At 27.8% G+C, this 9,260-nt stretch overlaps 1 long non-coding RNA gene across 3 annotated transcripts; it reads left to right on the top strand.

Moving 5' to 3' along the window:
• The first annotated feature begins 2,841 nt into the window (after positions 1-2,841).
• Positions 2,842-9,101, top strand: LOC133667316 (uncharacterized). Of its 3 annotated transcripts, none has more exons than XR_009832695.1 (4): positions 2,842-2,884; positions 3,237-3,519; positions 3,744-4,067; positions 4,232-9,101. It is a non-coding gene; the product is annotated as an uncharacterized LOC133667316 (long non-coding RNA). The 3 variants fall into 3 exon arrangements; XR_009832694.1 differs by lacking the exon at positions 2,842-2,884 and having other exon boundaries at positions 2,924-3,519; positions 4,232-7,570; positions 8,094-9,101; XR_009832693.1 differs by lacking the exon at positions 2,842-2,884 and having other exon boundaries at positions 2,982-3,519.
• The last annotated feature ends 159 nt before the right edge of the window (positions 9,102-9,260 follow it).

The following is a 9,260-nucleotide window of genomic DNA, read 5'->3' as shown; positions in this document are numbered from 1 at the left end:
TGTTATAAAGTAATAAATGAGATAAATAAGATTGAAAAAAATAGGAGAAGAATTTAATCTGAAAATTAAAAAATTTAAAAGAATTGAAACATAAAAAAAGATTTAACAGAAATATTATCATATCAAATATTAACATAAATATTTAATATATATATTTATATTAAATATATATATTGAATCAAGGAAAACATTTGGAAAAAAAAATTATCAAATTTACAATGTTGAATGTTTTTCTTTATGTATGTTTTTTCTAATTTAATTAACACTTTTGTTAAATTTTTTGATGCTTTAGATTTTTAGATTTTTAGATTTAGATTTAAATTTAAATTTTTTTAACTTTAAGGTTAAAACGTTCTTCAGTTATGTTTTAACCCCTTTTTTAGTTTATTATAGTTAACTTTTTTATGTTATATTTTCTTCTTATGTTTTTATATTTTGTCATTATTTATATATATCATATTAATAAGTTCTTTTATATGATGCAACATTAACAATTAACTAAATCTTATAATGCTGCAACATATAAAAAATATACTTTACATTGTAATATGTAAATAATGAATAAAACATAATAAGAGATTATAATATAAAAGTTAACTATCATGAAGTAATAAAAGAAAATTAAAATATTGGAGAAGAATTTAACCTCAAAGTTAAAAAAGTCTAAAAGAATTGAAATAAAGAACAAAGATTTAACAGAAATATTATCTAAATCAAGAAAAACGTTTAAACATAATTAAATTTTCTTTTTTATGTATGTTTGTTCTAACTCAAGAACATTTATGTTAAATTCTTTCTTTGTTGTTTTAGGTTTTTGAATTTTTTTTTTTAATTTTGATATAAAATTATTCTCTTATTTCTTTCTTTCTTTTTTATTTTTTATTTTATAGTAATTAACTTTTTGTGTTATATTCTCTTTTAATTTTTTCATTATTCATTATTTATGTACTCTATTATTAATTTATATATATATATATATATATTTATTCTTCCAATTAAATTAATTTATGTTTCAAATTTTATTTACATTCTCTACTATTTTTTTTAGATTTATTCACCTTTAATGTTATTTTTTCTTTATATTTTAATTCTGTTCAGATTTTGTTTATCCCATTTTAAAGTATCTTACTTGTATTTCAATCTTTCCTAACCTCTTTGAATCTTAGATATATTTTCTCGTTTTTTTTCAGAATTAATTATGTTAAATATTTTTTTCTGCTTTTTCTTTTGTTGATTTTTACATCGACATTGCTCTCTCTTATTTAATATAATTTAATTCCTTAAATTTATTTATTTTAAAGTTAAATTCAATTGTTGTGTTTTGATTATTTTAAATTCGGTTATTAAATTTGTCAAATTCAGTTTTATATTATGTTCTCTTTCTATTTTTTCACTTTTTATGAATTTATTTAAGTTTTTATTAAATTTCTTTTCTGTTTTTATTTTTGTTTTTACTTTTATTTAAATTTAATTAATTTTTTATTGAATTCCTTCTTTCCATTATAATTATTCATTATCTTGTTAAATTAGTAATTCTACTAATAATTTTTTTTTTTTCCAATAGGTATATCTTTACAGGATTCCAATTCCACAAGCAACAAAAATTAATTTATGTATTATATTATATTTCAATTTTTCGCGCGATTTTTGAATGAAAAAAATAAGCATTAAGAGCCAGCCAATCAGAACATCCCTTAATTCGAAACGCGGGACGAATAAGTGCGCATCGCAGTGCGCATCGGAGTGCGCAACGCAGTGCGCATCACACTGCGCATGTCGTCAGTCTACAGTTGAAAATTGTGCGAAGTGGATGTGTCGTCGCGAATTCGGATTACGCAGTAAGTTATTTTACTTTTATTATTACCAAATTTATCAATTATTGTTAATTTAGTTTTTCAAATAATCCATTCGGTATAGTGAAAACGAAATTAATTAGTTCTTTGCGTATCTTTGTGTCTTTTCCTTCGATTGTTCATTTTGCGTCTATTGCGTCATTAGTGTCCCGTATCGGAATATTTCGAGACAGAATTTGAAATCATATATTGGTTTTTTTTATGATATAATTTTAATCGTATTACGTACGTTTATTTTACAATTTCTTGATCTTTATTTTTTATCATTTTAGTCATATTAAAGTAAAAGAACTTTTTTACGGTTTATTACGTATTCATTTCGTGAAGTCGAAGTATCATTCAAGTATAGCATATTTTTCCGAATGTATATATATTGCGTCTTCCCGCGTATATGTTTATTGTTTACTTTTTTTGGTCTATCGTTTATACTTTGCTCGAGGCTAGAAACATTTCTTATGATATTTCACTTCTGAGAAATTGGATTTGTGTTCAAACATGTTTCGACTTGTCGAGCGTATCCCCTCTCCATCTTGTTATTCGATGCGCGAAATCGAAGCGCAAAGTGACATTGTTCGTTGATTCTTAGTGACGATTAGACGTTTGAAATTTTCTCGAGATATATGTTCTATTTATTGCACAGTATTTTAATATTATTATTTTTTTTATACTACTTTTGTTATTATTTGTGCGTTAATTAATACACGTTTATTCAGTATTTTATTCAACATTGTTAGAATTGGTAGTTTTTTGACAATTAAATAATTTTGAATTCCTCGTTCGTATCTCATATATAATTCGAGTGTCGAATTACAAGATGGCTTATATCGTGAGTTTTTATTTGATTTGGTTTATTTTGATACTTTAATATAATCTAATTTCATACATATTATTCATTTACTTAGAAGTTTTGATTTTCTTCTGCGCAGATTTAATTGATAGCGTATGGTAATATTCTCGAAGGCGGGAAAAATCCAATATGGACGCCATGGACGTCTTGGTGACTTTCTTTCGTGGTAAAAATTTTATATTTCGTATGTATAAATTTTTATTCTGTTTTCTTGAATTATTTAATTTAGATTGTTGTTAAGCAATTCATAATAAAATTACGTTCTAGTTAAAGAAAAATGAAAAAATTAAAAATTTATGAGAAAATTTTAATGATTTATCATTGGAAATTAAATTTTAAAATCTGATAAGGAATATTTTATTAAATTTCAGATATTAATAAATAATTGGTAACATTTTTATACGTAATTCATGATTAGTTAAAATGGAAAGGCAATATTTCCAGAACAAATGCTCGATAAGAAGAAGAAAAGTATCAAAAAGATATTTCTTTTTCTTCTATTCCCCATCCCTCTACTAATTTAATGTTAATTTCAGAAAATATTTGTGACCGCGCGCAATGCGGTTAATAGAATCAGTGTTTGCTTCGTCATAGTATTTTGAATATTTTTTAGAGCACAACAGCTCTTATTAAATTTAATTAGAATAATCAAACGCGAAGATAGAATCAGTGTTTGTTCGCCGATTATAATATATACGGACGCGTTATTAGAGTTTCTTATTTTTTATTTTTTTTTTTATTCTCAATATTCGTTTTCGGCACAGGGTAGAGTCAGTGCTTCTCTCAAGAGAATAAGGCGATCATCCACCACGCGAAGAGGTAAGAAGAATCATTAGATTTTCATTTTTTAGATTTTAATCTTTTACATTAGAATTTCATACTTTTATTATTATTAAAATTTATTAGAAATTTAATTTTTTTTTATTAATATTTGAAGTTAAATATAGTTTTATTTTGTATTACTATTATTACGATTTTAAATAACGAATGTTATATTTTTAAGAAAAAAATTACAATACAATATTTCATATTTTATTTCACAGATGCTGATGATCTTTATGAAGATTTTTGGATTTTAATCTTAAAAAATATTTGTGACCACGTGCAATGTGGTTAGTAGAATCAGTGTTTGCTTCGTTATAGTATTTTGAATATTTTTTTAGAGCACAACAGCTCTTAAATTAAATTTTAATTAGAATGATCAAACGCGAAGATAGAATCAGTGTTTGTTCGCCGATTATAATTTATACGGACGCGTTGTTAACTTCTTATTTTTATTTTTTTTTATTTTAAATATTCGTTTTCGGCACAGGGTAGAGTCAGTGCTTCTCTCAAGAGAATAAGGCGATCATCCATCACGCGAAGAGGTAATTACGCTTTTATATATCTAAATTTTTATTCTTCTAAATAGAAATTAACTGGAATTTTAATATCATTATTACATGTTGTATATTTAATAGTTTCCTATTTTAATTTTTGAATTTTTTCAAGTAATCAGAACCGTGTTTTTAATTATGATATTTTGTCACAGATTTCTTCTACCTGATGACTTCCTGATGTACCTGATGGGCTACGGTAACAGTGAAGGCGTTCGTCGCATCATATGGTGAGTCGCATGCTTTTTGGTTCCTCCGGTCATTCAACCATGTCGTAGGATGAAAGATCCGAATCGACACGAGTGACTGGTTGTATACGTAGAATTTTGCACGAGCACAATGACCGCGGATATTTATTTATAATAATTATCCGCGAGTAGTAACGATTATTTCTTTTGTGTTTTATTTATTAGTTCAGGCTAGGGTCTTCTTACGCTTCGCGTTTTTGATTAATATAAAATGTTTAGTAATTTTAATAATGCCAAAACATATAATAATTATTATTATATAATTATCAGTGTAATACAATAATTAGTTTGAATTTTTTTAATTCAAAATCCTTCAGAATAACATTTTAAGTTATTTGATCAATTTGATTATTGTGATTGTCACATAATTTCATATAACTTCAATATGATTTACAACAACTGGTAGATAGTAAATTTTTCAATTTTTATTCGTACAAATATGAAGTAAATTTTGTGTAAGAAGACATTTCGCGACAGGTAGATTTTAGAATCAGAGCAATAAGTTTTGAATATTGTTCTTGTGATTTTGAAAATATGCTCTGATGAAGGAATCGCCTGAGGGTATTTCTATTAATATTTATATTAAATTGCAATGAATTCTAATTCCTTTTTAATTAATTCAATATTAAAAATTTAATATTCAATAATTTGTTCAATAATTAATGAAATAAAATATGAAATAGAGTCACAAATAATTTGAAATATAATAAAAATTTGAAATATATAATATAGTTTATATAATTATACAATTTGAAATATATAATGCAAAGTCAAAGAATATTAGCCCGTTAGATACAAAATGGATATATTAATATCTTTTTAGCTCAGGATTTTCAGGTTTAACCCTTTCCATGTTCATTGCCAGGAACTCACTCACGTGCCCAGGTGTTACTTGAGTGAGAGAGAGGCAATGGGTATGATGATCTTAGCTCATAAGTTAATACAAATTTTTTAGCGACTGACGATGCGTTAGTGTATCGTGCACGACGTAATTTCCACATTGTGTGTGTATGGTTAGGCTGTGGAATTGCGTCGTTCCAATTATTATTTCTTTCACTGTTCAATCACAATTTGCAATCACATTCGCAATTAAATATTGCGAATAAGTAATAAATAGTAAGATTAATTTTTAATCTCAAATTACAATAATTGTACAATTTTGGTTTATAATAATGGTTACAATAATGGTAACATTTAATCTGGTGATTAGTATTTTAAAAAACGTTACGTATTCATAAATATTCACAATTAAAATATAGATACACGCGTTTTTATCGCGTTTCACGCAATGGTCACTAGCTATCGTCAGTCGATTTCAGGAAAATGGTACGTAAAGTTAGAGTATGCGAGTAGTGTGCCAAGCTCGGGTGTCGGAGGCGTCCCGGGACGTTTTCCCTAGTGTAGGCTTTTGCGCCCGAGTGTTATGTGTGAGAATCGTGGAATGAATGTGTTGGTATGCCTGTTTTGCCAAATTTTTTTAAATATAGGGCTAGGTAGGATAGGTAGTATACTTCTGGTGTGTCTGTTAATTATAAGTAGGTAGGGCCGGGCAGGTTGTCACAGTCTCCGATCGGGTAGGCGCGTTTTCGCGTGACAATCTGTTTCAGGAAATAAAATTTGAGAAATCGAGAGCGAAGCTGAAACGAATGGATGACAATGCCATTCGTCTCTGGTTTTGCTCGTCGAGTTTTCGAATTTCGCGGTCGCGGTCGTGATTTGCTTTCGAAACGAACGTTGCGCTCGAGATTCTGTGCATGTACGGAGAACGATCATTGCGATTGTTGGTCGTCCATGTGCACTTAGCTTACGCGATTTAGTCCTTTTTTTTTCTTTTTTTCTTTGGTTTGCGATTAGTGAATCTCGAGCCTAGATTTAAGTTTCAGCGGGTATTGCACCCGAAGAAAGAAGACCGAAGAGGCCCGACAAACTGTCACGAAGAGGGCTGCAACGAATGATTTCTCATTTTTTGAATTTTATCTGGATCCAAAGAATGGGAAGTCATTGTTACTACTTTGTCATTGTGCTCGTTTTAGTAATACGTAGTATATGTTGTTGTATCGTATCTGGCCAATTTGCATGCTGGCCCATCGTTCATCCAATCATCTTGGGCAAATCGCGGTTTTGCATTAGTGTTGCGAATGATAAATAACGGGTTGAATTAGAGTTGCGACAAAATGATAATCGCGTTTACTATTAGCGTTGCGTTGAAAAGAATATCGCGATTGCTTTTAATTATTTTCATTATGAATTAGTCTATTTTTTTATTATTATTTTTTTTTTAATATAAATTTGATTTTATTCTTTAATATAATTACGATTTATGATGTCGTGATATATGAAAAGTAGTTTTTTAAATTTAAAGAATAATAGTAAATTTTATATTAAATTCATTTGAAGAATTAGTGTTGCGTTGATGAAATATCGCGTTTTTTATAGTAGTGTTGCGTCTATTTACCCAAATTGCCCATATTTCTTCCACTTGGACTGTGGAAGTACGTTCCAGTTCCTGAATCACCTATTACAGCCAAAAAGACTGTACAAAGGGTGATTGTACGACAGCAGTCTCTGATTATGGCTGCAATCTTCCGCTATTAGTGTTGCGTTTATAATAAATTATGAGTGCATAAATTAATTAATTTATTAGAGTTTCGTATATGTTTTCGCGAATCTTTTATCTTTTTTTTTTATTTTTTTTTTCTTTTTTATTGATGAAGAAATGCATTAAAAATATAATAAAGCACTCTTCGCGTTTTCTTTTGAGATTTTAATATATTAGTGTTGCGAAATAAAAAAAATTCCACTCACGGTTTGTTCGGATTTACATTGAGTGGATAATTATTTTGGTAACCCTTCTGGTTACCTTTTTGTCGTTTTTCTCTTTTCAGCATCCCCCTTATTAAGAGCATTTGTTTATTGTTAAAAAATGTTTTTATTCTTTTTATCGATGAATATCTTTCATTTAAAATCACGAATTGTTTAACAACATTTTGATAATTTGATTTTTTTTTTTTATTTAATATTTTTTTTATTCCTAGATGTAAATTATTTTTTAATTACTAATCCAATAATTGAGTTTGTTACAGGTATGAATTGAAGAAAATAAACAAGAAAAAATAGATACGAAATAATGTGTGATTCTCATTTGCTATAAATTAATTACCTTTATTATTGTTGTTATTTCACTAATTCTGTTGTTCACTAATTCTGTTCATAATCTGTTTCAGGAATTTTCTTCAGCTTTCAATGGTACGGATTACTTCATCATCATCAATTCGTTTTATATTAGGTAGAGGGTAGATCGTAGACGAAACATTTAGCTTTTTGATAAATGGGATTTATAAACGATGTTCTTTTCTTCTTCTTCTTTTTATTATTAAAAAAAGCAACCTCGCTTTTCCCACTCTGATTCGTTTTCCAAACAAATATTCCCTATTTTTCAAGGCAATATGATCATTTTGCCATCCTTAATTCCTCAATTTCCTCACTATAAACAAGTACTTGATACTTGATTTTGCATTAGTGACTTTGTTCACTAACCATCATTAGTATGTACTGATCTCCTCTTGCGGTTTCATGTCATTTCATAAATTTTTTGAAAATTGTGTGTCTTCAATGAGTATGAATGTTGATATGAAGAGAATTTGTTAGATGTTCAATAGGCAGAGTTAGAAACAAAATGTTTGAATGCTTATATAGATAGGAAATACGAAAAAGAACTTTTAGAATAAGTAAAATGTTAATGTTATATTTTTATTTAAATTTGTTTCAGGATTTCTTGTTACAGGAACAGAAGATTGTATGATACTGATTAAAGAAAACGTATTTAGAATTAAGTGCATGCACGATCAAGGGTTTATTAAATAAAGTAGTGTATTGTAGAAAAGTAGACACTGTAGATGGGTAAAATGGTGTAACGCTTTTTGGGATGCTTATTTTGCTTATTTTTTTTCTTTTTTTTTTTTTGCGCACGCTTTTTACTATCGATCATTTTTCATTTTCCTACCGATGGAAATGTAAAATATTGATAGAAAATCTTTTAATTTTAATTTTATCTTCACGTTTAGTCTTCCGCGCCGGGTTCTTTAGAATTCCTTTTGCTGTTTGTTTTGCACAACGATCGAAGGATCTGAACGTTTTGCAAATTTATATCAAAAGGAAGATTTATTTATTATTGATTTTAAATAAATTTTTGCGTAAAGGAGGGTGGATGGGATCGTGGATAGGGTGGGTCTCCAATTCGCAGCACCTCCACGCGGTGAGACCTGGAAAATCATTATTATTTACTATATTCTTCATAATCGTATCCTTGATACAATTATAAATTTTATAGCAAATAAGATGAGCTAATTGGCTGCGCACGCGATTTCAATGATTATTTTTTTTATTTTGTAGTTAGATTATTAGTTAAGATTTATTGAAATAATAGTGATCAAAAGTTTGAACGTTTTGTAAACATACAATGAAAGGAAAATTTATTTGTGAATAAAATAATTTGTGAAAATTATAAAGTGTAAGATTTTTTTTTTCTTTGTGACTTTGAGTGATAATAATTGTGTACGTAATTAGAGTATACTACGCTAGACGGCGTAGCTCTAATCTTTTTTCGGTTCAGAACATATTTTACAAAGTCCTATGAGATGTCGCGTCAATCTATTTCTCGTCCGTATTTCATTTATACGTTAATTTTACGTATGTCACTAATGAAACACGTGGAAAAGAATAAGAAATAAGCAATGAATAGAAATGGTGAATAAAGATAAGATAAGAATTGAACATGAGCACCATCTCTTGCAAGCTAGAAACATCTTTCTAAAGAAATATTTTTCTAGAAGCACTAAGAGATGGCAATAATACTTCATTCTTACCCTACCTTATCCTCTTTGGAGAAAAGTCTTATCCTGTGATTCAATCATTTTTAATTTATAATTGTTGATTT

The sequence above is a fragment of the Apis cerana genome, linkage group LG14, assembly GCF_029169275.1.
Source record: "Apis cerana isolate GH-2021 linkage group LG14, AcerK_1.0, whole genome shotgun sequence".
In the NCBI taxonomy this organism is placed as follows: Eukaryota; Metazoa; Arthropoda; class Insecta; order Hymenoptera; family Apidae; genus Apis; species Apis cerana.
Note: the sequence above shows the minus strand (reverse complement) of the source record. Positions and strands in the feature narration are given on the sequence as shown.